Source organism: Malaclemys terrapin, chromosome 8, assembly GCF_027887155.1.
Source record: "Malaclemys terrapin pileata isolate rMalTer1 chromosome 8, rMalTer1.hap1, whole genome shotgun sequence".
In the NCBI taxonomy this organism is placed as follows: Eukaryota; Metazoa; Chordata; order Testudines; family Emydidae; genus Malaclemys; species Malaclemys terrapin.
This window is the reverse complement of record NC_071512.1, coordinates 85738355-85750957: the sequence shown is the minus strand read 5'-3', so window position 1 is coordinate 85750957 and position 12603 is coordinate 85738355. Positions and strand designations below refer to the sequence as shown.

At 44.2% G+C, this 12603-nt stretch overlaps 1 long non-coding RNA gene across 1 annotated transcript; it reads left to right on the top strand.

Moving 5' to 3' along the window:
* The first annotated feature begins 1275 nt into the window (after positions 1-1275).
* Positions 1276-2898, top strand: LOC128841770 (uncharacterized). Its single transcript, XR_008445915.1, has 2 exons — positions 1276-1620; positions 1856-2898. It is a non-coding gene; the product is annotated as an uncharacterized LOC128841770 (long non-coding RNA).
* Positions 2899-12603: the final 9705 nt, after the last annotated feature.

The following is a 12603-nucleotide window of genomic DNA, read 5'->3' as shown; positions in this document are numbered from 1 at the left end:
ATCTAGATCTTTTGATGACTCATAAACCACAAAAGCAGTACTCAAAGAAGAAGGCAGTCTGACATTCTGTTTAGCTTACCATAGTGTACTTATTGTCATTTAAGATTATATTTGGAGCTTGGATTGTACATTACAAAACTAAAATATCAGTATAACAGTTTAAAATATTTGAAAATACTGCATTATAATTGTAATTTACTTTTAGCTATTTTGAGTTTTACTTTCCTCATACTTGAATTTTGGTTTAAACTTCCAAAAAAGTAACACACCCATTGGGGTCTGGAAAATTTCAGACTGATGGGTGACAATTGAGGAAGGTTCTGAGTAAGATTGGAATGGAAACCATTATGTAATTTTAATTGTAGTAGTTGATACCATTTACATCATAATCAGTTATTTGTAGGCCTTGGCACTATAAGAAATCTGAGTTGAAAAGTTAAATGAAGCTTTTGCTGAGAGGGACATTGTCAACTTAATCTAGACCCCCTTCCCCTAAAAAAAAATTAGTTAAAAGTCATCTCAGCCTCCTGAGTCAACCTGCCAACTTTTGTGGTTTGCAATCATACTTACTATTTTTAACAATGGTTTTCCTCTTCCTGTTGCTGAGTAAGACACAGGGGAAACTGAATAAAGACCCAGTCCTGCAATGAAGTGGTATGGGGGCACATGGATTCAACTACTCAGATCTATTGCAGGATTGAGACTTACATTACTAATTACCTATTGTGCTGTTGATTGTATTTTTGCTCCTACAACATTCCTTGCCCTCATTGCTAATTCATTCACTTCTGGAGTTCTCCCCTGTACTGACCCTTATGACCATGTTAACTCCTACCAAAAAATCATAAATCCACTCACTACCTTGTCTTCTTCAAGTGCCTCTGGAAGAGCCTCTGCTCTGTTTTACCTACAGAACACTCACATAAAAATGGTTCCACTGGCAGTAAGTTACATTGTGTGCACAGCTAATGTACATGAACACATGCTTGTATTATTGTTACCTTGTCCTTCCTATTCCTGTTTGTTTCACTTACCCTGAAATGACACATCCAAGGTTACATAGCTGGTCCACAGCAGAGACAGGAATTAGAGCCCTTGACTTGTCACTTCCAATCCAGTGCCCTATCCACTGGGCCTCATTGTTCTATGTGCTGTTCAGACACGGGGGGGCCGTAAAGGAATGGGAGGGGGATTGGATGGGGCAGGAGACCTGGGGGGGGGGGGAGGAGGCGGGAGACGCGTCGGGGCAAGAAGTGGGGGGGCAGATAGGGGATGGGCCACACCTGGCTGTTTGAGGAGGCACAGCCTCCCCTAACCGGCCCTCCATACAATTTCCAAAACCCGATGTGGCCCTCAGGCCAAAAAGTTTGCCCGCCCCTGCCTCAGTTAATCAAAAAGGCAGAGTCATAAACACCAATGCAGGCATGTACCAGCAAGTTGCATGATGGCAGCGTGCTGAGATCTGGTGGATAAGGGTGAGAATTTTCACATGGAGTAAGCCTGACACCATTGGTTTGCAGATCTAGTACTGGCAACCAGAAAGTGCTTTGTCATTACTGAGACTAGTCCAGGCAAGCAAGGGAAATACAAGTGATTCCTTGTGTTCCCATATCCTTTCAAGTTTCAGAGTAACAGCCGTGTTAGTCTGTATCCGCAAAAAGAAGAACAGGAGTACTTGTGGCACCTTAGAGACTAACAAATTTATTAGAGCATAAGCTTTCGTGGACTACAGCCCACTTCTTCGGATGCATCCGAAGAAGTGGGCTGTAGTCCACGAAAGCTTATGCTCTAATAAATTTGTTAGTCTCTAAGGTGCCACAAGTACTCCTGTTCTTCTTTTTGCATATCCTTTCAGTGCAGGGTGACATGAGGAAATGTGCCCTGTGCAGCTGTAAGAGACATATGAGTTTATTTGCTGTCGCTTTTATATGGTAAGAGTCTGATATTTTATTAAAAGCTTTGGAAAACTTCATGACTATCTTTTTTCAAGCAAACCAACTTATTAACATAACCAAAAGTATTCTGAAAACCATTGCAGGCATCCTAGCTCCCTATACACAAGTAAGTGAAAGTGCAAATTTGCAGAATTGTGCCATTACCTAGAGCAGAGGTTCCCAAACTTATTTGGCCTACCGCCCCCTTTTCAGAAAAAAAATTACTCAGCGCCCCCCCTGGAAATCTACCTTCTTTAAGCGAACAAACCAAAAGATGCAGTGACAAATTTGTGTTCTTTTATGTATCTATATTTCTACCTATGTCCTACAATACAGTAAAGAAAGATGTGTTATTAGAATATCGCCCACGACATCAGGTATACAGTGGTTTTTGCGTAAGATGGCAAAAGACAACCAAACTAAAATACTAATGAAATTAATAAACTGGGGTTTGTTCTTTGCTCAGCATTAGATATATGTATTTGATATTAAATTGTCAAATATCAAACTAAATTTATCAAGAAATAATTAAAAATAATCAATATGCAATTAAAAATCAGTTAGTTTTAATTTAGTTTGCCCTTATTTAAATAATTGTTCCTTATTAACACACGCCTTATTTACCAATTAACACAGATGATTCGATACATATAAATAAATGTTAATAGTTAAGTTTTTTTATGATTTCATTCCTGTTTTCGTTAATATTGTAATAAAAATATGACAAATATATTGACTGTACACTTCAAATAGTACTGTACCGACACAAGCCTGCTACGATTTTATTATTAGTAAGCACTAGAGACACAGAAACGTACGGTAGATATGTAAGAAAATGTATAAAAATATTCACATGTAAATTGCTGTTTTATTGAAACAATAATAATACAATTTGCTTTGTATGTGATCCGTAATCCGTAAAGATCGAAGGTATTGAATATGAATAAAAAATTTTAAATACTTATTGCACTATTGTTAACTGCTTTTTACACAATTAAGAAACAATCTAAATTAGATTTCATACATGTCGCCTATTTATAGTATCGTATTGTAAACAAGTCATTACACGCACATATTCCTGCCGATGCATGCTGGACTTCCCAACAATGCGCGACACGCTCGCCTGCCCACACTTGCTTGTTAAGAGCTGTTGGCGGACTTGACACCTGATCGGTTATAATTTGTGAATTTATTTGGAAAATAAAGTAATCACTACAACTTTAACTCTATGTTACACAACAGATGAAACATGTACGAACGGTTTTTCAAAATGTTCTTATATTCTTTCTTTATGCTTCCATCGCCCCCTTATTTTTATTCAATGCCCCCCAATTGCACCCGAGGCTACTACTGCCCCCCTGGATTGTTCCAGCACCCCCCAGGGGGCGGTATCGCCCACTTTGGGAACCTCTGACCTAGAGTCTCATTGCTAACTGGATGTTGTGTGTGTATCCATTCTCATTACCTGCAGATTTACACATTGTATAGGGATAGAATAAATGGGGAACATCTGCCCATTCCAATTCAGAGTGGGTCATAGCCAACCCCATCTTTGGATTGTCCAATGACTGCACAGGGTGCAGGATGTGGTAAAGTGAAGGAGAGTCCGAAGGCATTAATGATAGTGCAGGAGCTGGAGGCTGCTAACCATCAGGATGGCCAGCCACTCACACTGCTCCCTCATCTTGTGGGCATGATCAAGAACTGCATCACTATTCTCCCTCACTGCCTTCTCTCTTTCCATCTCCTGCTCCTCCAGGTGTTTGTTATTCTGACCTGTGCCATATCTCAAGCAACTGGTCATCTGAGCCTTTTTCTTTTTCCATGCTGGTTGAGGGTCCTCTCCTCAAGAGTCCTGGATGTTTGCCTTAATCCAACAGGGCCTTCAACTTTTAAAATTATTTTTGGTCCATAGAAAGAGAAAAAAAATCCCCCCCATCTGTCATACCATAATTTGATACTTTTATTCCATCTTTACACACTGGCATCTTCAGAAGTTCCTGGTAGCCATGTATCCAGACCAAAGACATAATAAGGAATTTCAGATTTAATTAAATATACCAGGTTAGGCTATTTAGACCAGGGGCCTGATACCAGTATTGGTTTCAATATTATTTCCGGCTGGGAAAGCCTGCTGGAGGTCCCCGAGTGGAAGAGGCAGCAAATGTTCTAGGCTAGTGCTGGAATTCCATCTATCTATACAATGGCGATCTTTTCATCACTTGCTGGCTGAACAACATATCAAAGAGTGGAGAGGGCTGTTAAGCTACAGAGCAACCACTGGAAGTTTACCCTGCCCAAAAATGACACTGAGATTCTCCTGCATGAAAAATTCTCAAGCACTACCTGCCATGAGGGGAGGAAGATTCAGTTGAACATTAAACAGGATACTGAATTAGGATGTGGAGGCTTGCTAATACAAGAACCGATTCCCCCTACTTCCTTCTCCCCAGCTCAGACACTATGCTGTGGATGGACTTGGTCAGTAGACCAAGTACAGACATCCACAAGGGACTTTTTTCACTTCATACTGCCACTGGGGTTTATAATCTATGCTGTCTGGGACAAGGCTCTAATGGTAGTAATGGTGTAACTGTATCAGTCTACCAGTGTGACATAGCTACAACCAGAGCAATATATGCAGAAATATGCACTCATGCTTGCTAAACCTGTAATCCCGATTTTCTTTAAGTGGAAACTTAGTTGCATGTTTAATTCCCCCCCGCCACACACACTTGGCTACATGGTGGTCCAACGGAAGGAAGAGGTCCAGGGAAATGGCATGACTTCCACCCTCAACGGAGTCTGAAGCCATCCCATTTCAATAACCCTCCAGAACTATTTTATTGGCCATAACCCAAAAATCCCTCCCATTTATGCTGCAATTTCCCCCATAATTATAATAAAGATGTTGGCTGCTACTTACCCTGCTGCTGATCTGTTCCAGCTCCTGTGCTGCTCCCTCCCCAGGCTGTTCCCTGGGCCCATCCCTGTACAGATCCTCAGAAAACAGGGCCAGGAGGCCCACGAGCCAGCTGTAGGGCCTGATCTGGGATATGCCTCCTCTCCTACCAGGGTTTCCTCCAGTGCTGTCCCTTTTCCCCTCTGGCTCCAGTCTAAAAATCTTACTGTTCCTGCAAAGAAGCCTGGCATCCAGGACTATGGGAACACTAAAAAGGCCTGTTATTTATGGTCACAGTTGTATTTGTGGGAAGGTTTTCATTTTGTTCCTAGAGCAGCTTTTTAAAAAAAAGTATTTAATTCTGCCATTCTGTATACTTTTCACTCTGATACAGTAATGGCCGTGTTGTGATGTGAAACATTTTCTGGGACCAAATACAACTTTGTTTGAAGAACAGATATGTGGTAGGACTCCTAGTGAAATCAGTCATTTACAATTGAGCATTTCACATGCAGTCTCTCAATAAGTAGTAAGTGTGATACAATTTGAAATGCAATGTATTATTTCTAGTGCAGGAAAGATGATCAACCAGTGCAAGCTGGCGAAAAAAAATCCCATTCACAAATCTCAGTGAAATCTGAGTCTAATACAGGTGTGGGCAAACCGGATCCGGCCCCTCAGTGCTTTGGATTCATCCCACGGCATTGCCACCCCGTGGCGCTGCGGGCCTCACTCTGCTCCGGGAAGCGGCTGGCACCATGTCCCTGTGGCCTCTGGGGGAGAGGGGGCAGAGGGCTCCGTGCACTGCTCTTGCCTGTGGGTACCTCCGCCAAAGCTCCCATTGTCCGGGAACGGGGAACCTGCCCTGAGCCCCCTGCTTGCACCTCAACCCCCTCCTGCACCCTGCACCTCTCCTGCACCCCAACCCCCTGCCCTGAGCCCCCTGCTGCACCCAACTCCCTGCTGCACCCAACCCCCTGCATTGAGCCCTTTGTCACACCCTGCACCCCAACCCTCTGCCCTGATCCCCGTTGCATCTCACACCCCTCCTGCACCCCAACCCCCTGCCCTGAGCCCCCTGCTGCACCCAACCCCCTGCATTGAGCCCTTTGTCACACCCTGCACCCCAACCCTCTGCCCTGATCCCCCTGTTGCATCTCACACCCCTCCTGCACCCCAACCCCCTGCCCTGAGCCCTCTTCTGCACTCTACACCCCTCCCTGTACCACTGCCCTGAGCCCCCCCGCACACTCTGCACCCCCTCTTCTGAGCCCCCTCGTACACCCCGCACTCCTCCTCTGCCCCAACACCTTGCTCTGAGCCCCTTCCTGCACACCACACCCCCTCCTACACCCCACACTCCCTCCTGCACCCCAACCCCCCTGTCCCAGCCCTACATTCACGGCCCTGCACGCAATTTCCCCACCCCAGTGTGGCCCTCAGGCCAAAATGTTTGCCCACCCCTGGTCTAATATGTCATTTTCAAAAACAAGCTTTAATAGTTATTCACTCTGAAAAATTGCACTGATTTATTATTTATCTTAGCTAGAAAAGGTTCAGCAAAGGGCAACTAAAATGATTAAGGGTTTGGAAGGGGTCCCATATGAGGAGAGATTAAAGAGGCTAGGACTCTTCAACTTGGAAAAGAGGAGACTAAGGGGGGATATGATAGAGGTATATAAAATCATGAGTGACGTGGAGAAAGTAGATAAGGAAAAGTTATTTACTTATTCCCATAATACAAGAACTAGGAGTCACCAAATGAAATTAATAGGCAGCTGGTTTAAAACAAATACAAGGAAGTTCTTCATGCAGCCCACAGTCAACTTGTGGAACTCCTTACCTGAGGAGGTTGTGAAAGCTAGGACTATAACAGCGTTTCAAAGAGAACTGGATAAAATTAATGGTGGTTAAGTCCATTAATGGCTATAAGCCAGGATGGGTAAGGAATGGTGTCCCTAGCCTCTGTTTGTCAGATGGAGATGGATGGCAGGGGAGAGCTCACTTGATCATCGCCTGTTGCTCCACTCCCTCTGGGGCACCTGGCATTGGCCACTGTCGGTAGACAGGATACTGGGCTAGATGGACCTCTGGTCTGACCTGGTATGGCCGTTCTTATGTTAGGGTTCCTGACACTTCATCAGAAGTCCCAGAAATATGGTAGTTGTGGCACCAAAGCATTTTCCATTTCTAACCCGAACACTATAAACAGAGATGAACCATTAACTATTACTAAATTAAGACTCCAATCCTGTAAGTAGTGATGCATGTGACTATACAAGGCCTAAGTTTTTGCAGGGGACTAAATTATCTTCAGATTCTGGTGAGAGCTTGGTACTGTATCAGTACCACTAATATTTATTTACAGTAACATATTACACTCACAGTAAATTTGATTCAGATCTGTTCCCTCTCGTCTTTGTTTTGGCATTTATTTGACCAGGTAATAATTAGTTTGTTACTTACTTATAAACATTATGCTTAATTCTATATTGCTTGGTTCTTGGGCAGGGAAGTGAACTAATTAGATTACAAACAAAAAGAAAAAAAAAAAAAAAAGGTAAGAGACAATGTGGCCCTCTACTAAATTTGTACAGGGATTTTTAGATTCTGAAGAAGTTACAGCTGAAAAAATGTCTTGATATTTATTGCTTGTGTATTTAAATCATAGAATCAGTCTAATTATAAACAGCATTAGACAAGAAATGTAATTAGAAATGTTTAACTTTTAATGATTAATTAAGTCACTGAATTAATTGCAACCAATCAGTTACATTTGGGCAACTATGGAAGTGTTTGTTTTGCTAAGAAAACCGATTATCTAATTAAAAAGTCTTCCAGTTGGTCCTGTAGAGAAGATTTACCCCTAGGTGGAAGGAAACATGAATACAGAGCATCAGTCAGTGCTACATCTCTCTTCTTTTAAATTTACCATTTTAATGAAAGCCATGGAAAAAATGTCAGTGTCACCATGGTAACCAGGACATCTTGTTTTAGAATGTACACTACAAAAAGGTACATAGAAGAGACAGAATAAAATTAGTCACCTCAAAAAGTGTTGATTTCTGGGGAAAGCAAACATTGCATAATCAGAATTACAATAGGAAGGAATTTGCATTTTCTTTTGGAGAAAAGGATATAAAAATTGTTCTGGTATTTTTTCTTTTTATGACTGCAGCTATTTTCAGCTAAAATAGTACCAACTTGCAAGAATCAAATGCCTTTTCCCACTGTGCTGTATGTAAGCAATGCCCCCCTTCATAGTTTACCAACCAACCACCTTTCCCATAATTTAAATGAGTCTAGTCATCTTATACAAACATTATCACCTTATTTCTTCATTTTAGTGTCCAAATTTAGTGTTCTACCTTCCCCCTATGCAGTTCAAAATCTTGAGCAGAAAAATCTCTAGATAGTAATTGTCAGAAAATTAAACTTGGCTTGTTTCCAACAACTGGGAGGCAATAGATTGCATGGATAAACAGAAAACATCACTTTTTAAAATCCACTTATGTACCCATCTATGACTCCTAAGGAAAATTGTGTTCAGGTGACTTGTGTGATGTAATATGCAATATTTTACAGACGCTATAAGACCTGCCAGTCATGTCAGCTGGTCCCCAGATTCATTTTGAAATGAGTCCACTTTAGAGAGAAGAGCTTTCATTTGTGATCTGGTACTATTTTGGTTTTAGGCAGGGAATTAGATTTAATATACAAACACTTTCACACAGTCCGTGATGTGACAAGCATGTTGACTCCTCCTTTCTAGGACCTCAGCAAAGAGAAGTATAACCTACAACAGTTTTCTTCAGCTAGCCTCTAGATAATGTCTAAGTAGCATAATTGCATGGAGGTGTCACAACCCAATGGCCCCATCACTCAGGGGGTCCCCTGGGGAGGCAGATCAGCATTGTATGTTGCTAACACTGTTATAGGCATTGCAAGGTATTTTGGGAAGGGTTAAAGGAGTGAGTGTGGAGTGAAAGATTCCTTTGTAGGCCAAAGGGGGAGGAAGGGAGAAGGGAACAGGTTAATTCGACACTCCAGCTGGTCTGAAGATAAGAAGCCGACTCCAGCCGCTCAAGGCCAATGCACACAGACTCTCTGATTCCAAAAAGCCGGGAGCTCGTATCTCAACACTGACCAGCCGTAAAAAAAAGAAAAGAGAAGCAAGCTGAACCAAACTGCAGGGATTGCAAAAACTAGTGAGATGGTGAAGGCCAGCGAGGGGGAAAATAACTGTTTCGCATCCCTGAAGCCGGTGTGTTTTGGGAAAGCTGGGGAAGCCACAAAAAGCTGGTTTGGACAGATACAAAGAGCAAGCGGGACAGAAGTCCCTGAATGAAACGTCCCTAGGATTTAAAACCCTCCTAAAAGCTGAAGCAAATCTGAGATTAACAGCGGACCCTGGACGGCCTCTGCACAGGACAGAACTCTTGTCTACCCTTCCCCCTCTTCTTCTTACGTTACACCCAGGCTTGGCCAGCCTCGAGTTGTGTGTATGAGAGTATAAAAGTGGGTTAGGGCACAGGCACTAACACTTTCTTCCTTCCTCTGAGTGACATGGGGGCGGAGCCATCATTCACCACTGTTATTTTATTAAATAAACCTCTAAAATTTAGTCACTTGGTGTGCTCCTTCATCTCCTCCCCTAACAATCCTGTGGCCTCAGCCTGATCACCTGACGTCTCAGACAGATTGGTAACATAAATCTGTCACATTTTTGGTGGAGAATGTGGGCATGAATGGTTAAATCTTTGACGAGTCCCTGAAGGACCAGTACTTGCTTAGCCAGTGCTTCCAGGCCGGTGCGTTTTGCTTTTTCCACATGGAAGTCCTGTCTTAAGGCCGGCAACTTGTCCTGGGTGTAGGCTTGGGTTGCCACCTGGTTAGTAATTTGCACTTTAATTGCTTAGACATAGAAGGGACCTCAGGAGGTCATCTAGTCCAACCCCCTGCTCAAAGAGGACCAATCCCCAGGCAGATTTTTGCCCCAGATTCCTAAGTGGTCCTCTAAAGGATTGAACTCACAATGCTGGGTTTAGCAGGCCAATGCTCAAACCACTGAGCTATCTCTCCCCCCAATTTTTACTAGCTCTCAGGTATACATTACTTTTTTTTTTTTTTTTTTGATACCACATGGCCACTGGGACTGTTCTTAATGTGGTCTTTGAATGCTGAGTTTGGCTGGGACGGTCTGTATTGGGGTATGGGATACTAGCCTTGAGAAAAAATACCTGAGCATGTAACGTGAGAACCCAGGAAGGGGGTTGGAGCCAGGTGACACCTCTGCCTGGGAAACTGAACAAAGGCTGGGGGAGGAGCCGGGAGAGGGGGGGGGTGAAGGATGCTGGAGGGAGTTGGGGTTGTCAGGAGCTGGCTGATTTAATGGAGAGGAGCCCAGATGGGGCTCTGACCCCCCCATGGGGCTGTGGTGCCCCTGGGACTCCAAGATGGACCTAACTGGGGGGGTCCTGTTGTCTGTACCTGCAAGACCTGTCTTGGACTGTGTTCCTGTCATCTAAATAAACATTTTGCTTTACTGGCTGGCTGAGAGTCCTGGTGAATCGCAGGAAGCCGGGGGTGAAGGGCCTTGTGTTCCCCCCCACACTCCGTGACAGCCACTACAGTTCATATTAATTTCACAGCTGCCCCTAGGTTTTTGCCTTTTACTTTTTATACATGGCATATAGGTTTAACAAATTTTGCCAAGAATGCCCACTTCGCAATGGAACCCCAAGGATTGCCCCCTGTGAAAGAGGCAATCTTTTGTCGCCCCTTCCGCAACTCGGGCATTAGGACCACCAGCCTCCTGTGACACCAGCGGGATTCCCGTGTCTGTGCTACCTAATGCCTGTGCGTCCAGCCCTGATCCCACCGTGAACGCCGGCGTTGCCCATGACTGCGGGACACCCGAGTCCACAGTTGAACCCTTCCATTTTTTTAAACATGTTGTTACAATGTTACAATTGGTAACAAATTTGTCACACAGGCAACTCAACAGTTGAAAGATATGGGAAACAAATCCCACCAACCAAGCTAAGGAATGTAGTGCAATCAGAGTGCATAAGAAAATTCTCTCCAACTGACTTTGACAAACTTATGTATTCCTCTTGGCTCCAATTGGGTCTTTTCTTGATGTGGTTATTCATCAATTAACACTGGAAACAGCTGTACCTTAACTATCACTTAGGGAAATCATTGAAAGTAAGCCCAATAGCCATCAGAGCAGCCTATCCAAATATTTTTCCCTTTTATCCAATACATCCACTCAACATTCTTACTCCTCACTAAAAACAGAGGCAGGTATTTTTGGTGCCCCTATGTTCATCAAGCTTAAGTGTTAAATCATAATCCACTGGAGAGGGAGGTGAAACAGATACAACGGTTACTCACCCTTTTTTTAACTGTTGTTCTTCGAGATGGGTTGCTCATATCTATGCCAGTTAGGTGTGCGCGCGCGCACCGCCTGCATGGCTGTCAGAAACTTTTCCATAGCAGCTACCTGTCGGGCCGGCTGTGGAGCCCCCTGGAGTGGCGTCAATATGGCGCTCTATATACGACCTTGCCAGCCCAACCCCCCCTTCAGTTCCTTCTTGCTTGCAACTCGGACAGAGGGGAAGGTGGTGGTGGTGGGGTAACGGAATAGATATAAGCTGGGGTCTAGTGCAGGTGTTGGGGTCTGGACCATTCAGTTGCTGCTTGCACCACAAAGGAACTGGGTTCGGGAGGGAGGTGAGGAAAGAAACTCAGACACCTTAGACATAGTATGTGGCTGGAGTATGCCAAGCTGTTCGAGCTGTCTAGAGAATGGCATCGTTGATCGGCAGAGGAACCCTACCCGGTACCAAGGAATGAAGGATGTCCAGGAGCTGATGCTGCTTGTCTTGTACTTTCTCCAGGGGGATGGGATATGAAGGTCAGCCAACACCCTTCACAGGAGATCTTGGAATTGCCAATAGTCATCTGGAGGTGAGGGGGAAGCCAAAGTCACTGCAGCATCTGGAGAGGGCGATGGAAAATGCTCTTGCTCCGGCCCTACTGTTGTAACTGGACTGAGCGGTTCTTCCTCCATACCTGGTTTGAAGTGTCTGCTTGAAGGTCCTGTATGTGGGGATAGAGGCAAAACCTCCTTCATGAAATCAGTGGGTTCTGAGGAGGAGTACTGGGGCCAGGATCTGGTGGGTGCTGCAGAGGACCTTATTGTGTGGGAAACCAGTTGCTCCTCTGCTGTTGTAGAAGAGGGTACTGCCATGATGCCGGTGGTCTTTTTGGGTACTTGTAGTGGCAGTAGGGAATGGGAGGCCCTTATACTCCATTGGAATCCTCTGAGGAAAACTCGGATCCCAGTTCTAAGGGTGATACTGTCAGAGCCAGTGGAAGCATGTAAACCATAGGAGGATGTGTTGAAGTGTGTCTTGACTGTGCTATGTCCTGAGTCGGACATCTGGCCTCCCTAGATGTGGATGGTAGTGGAAGGCATGGAGATCTCAGTTTTCATAGGACAAACAGTTCATGTGGCTCTAGTGCTTTCTCCAATCTCCCTGGCGTTAATGGTACTTGTTCCGTATCTGGAATCGGTGCTGGAGTGGAGGGTTTTCCGAAACTGATCCATTTCTTGTCTTAAGGGAGACCAACATTGATGGTGTGCGTGGGCTCAGTACTCGGTACTAACAGATCAACTGGTTTGTGCATTTTTTTTGGTCATGCTTGTGCATCTAGAAGCATGTTGCCTCTCAGTTGCTGGAACTCCTGGAAGACATC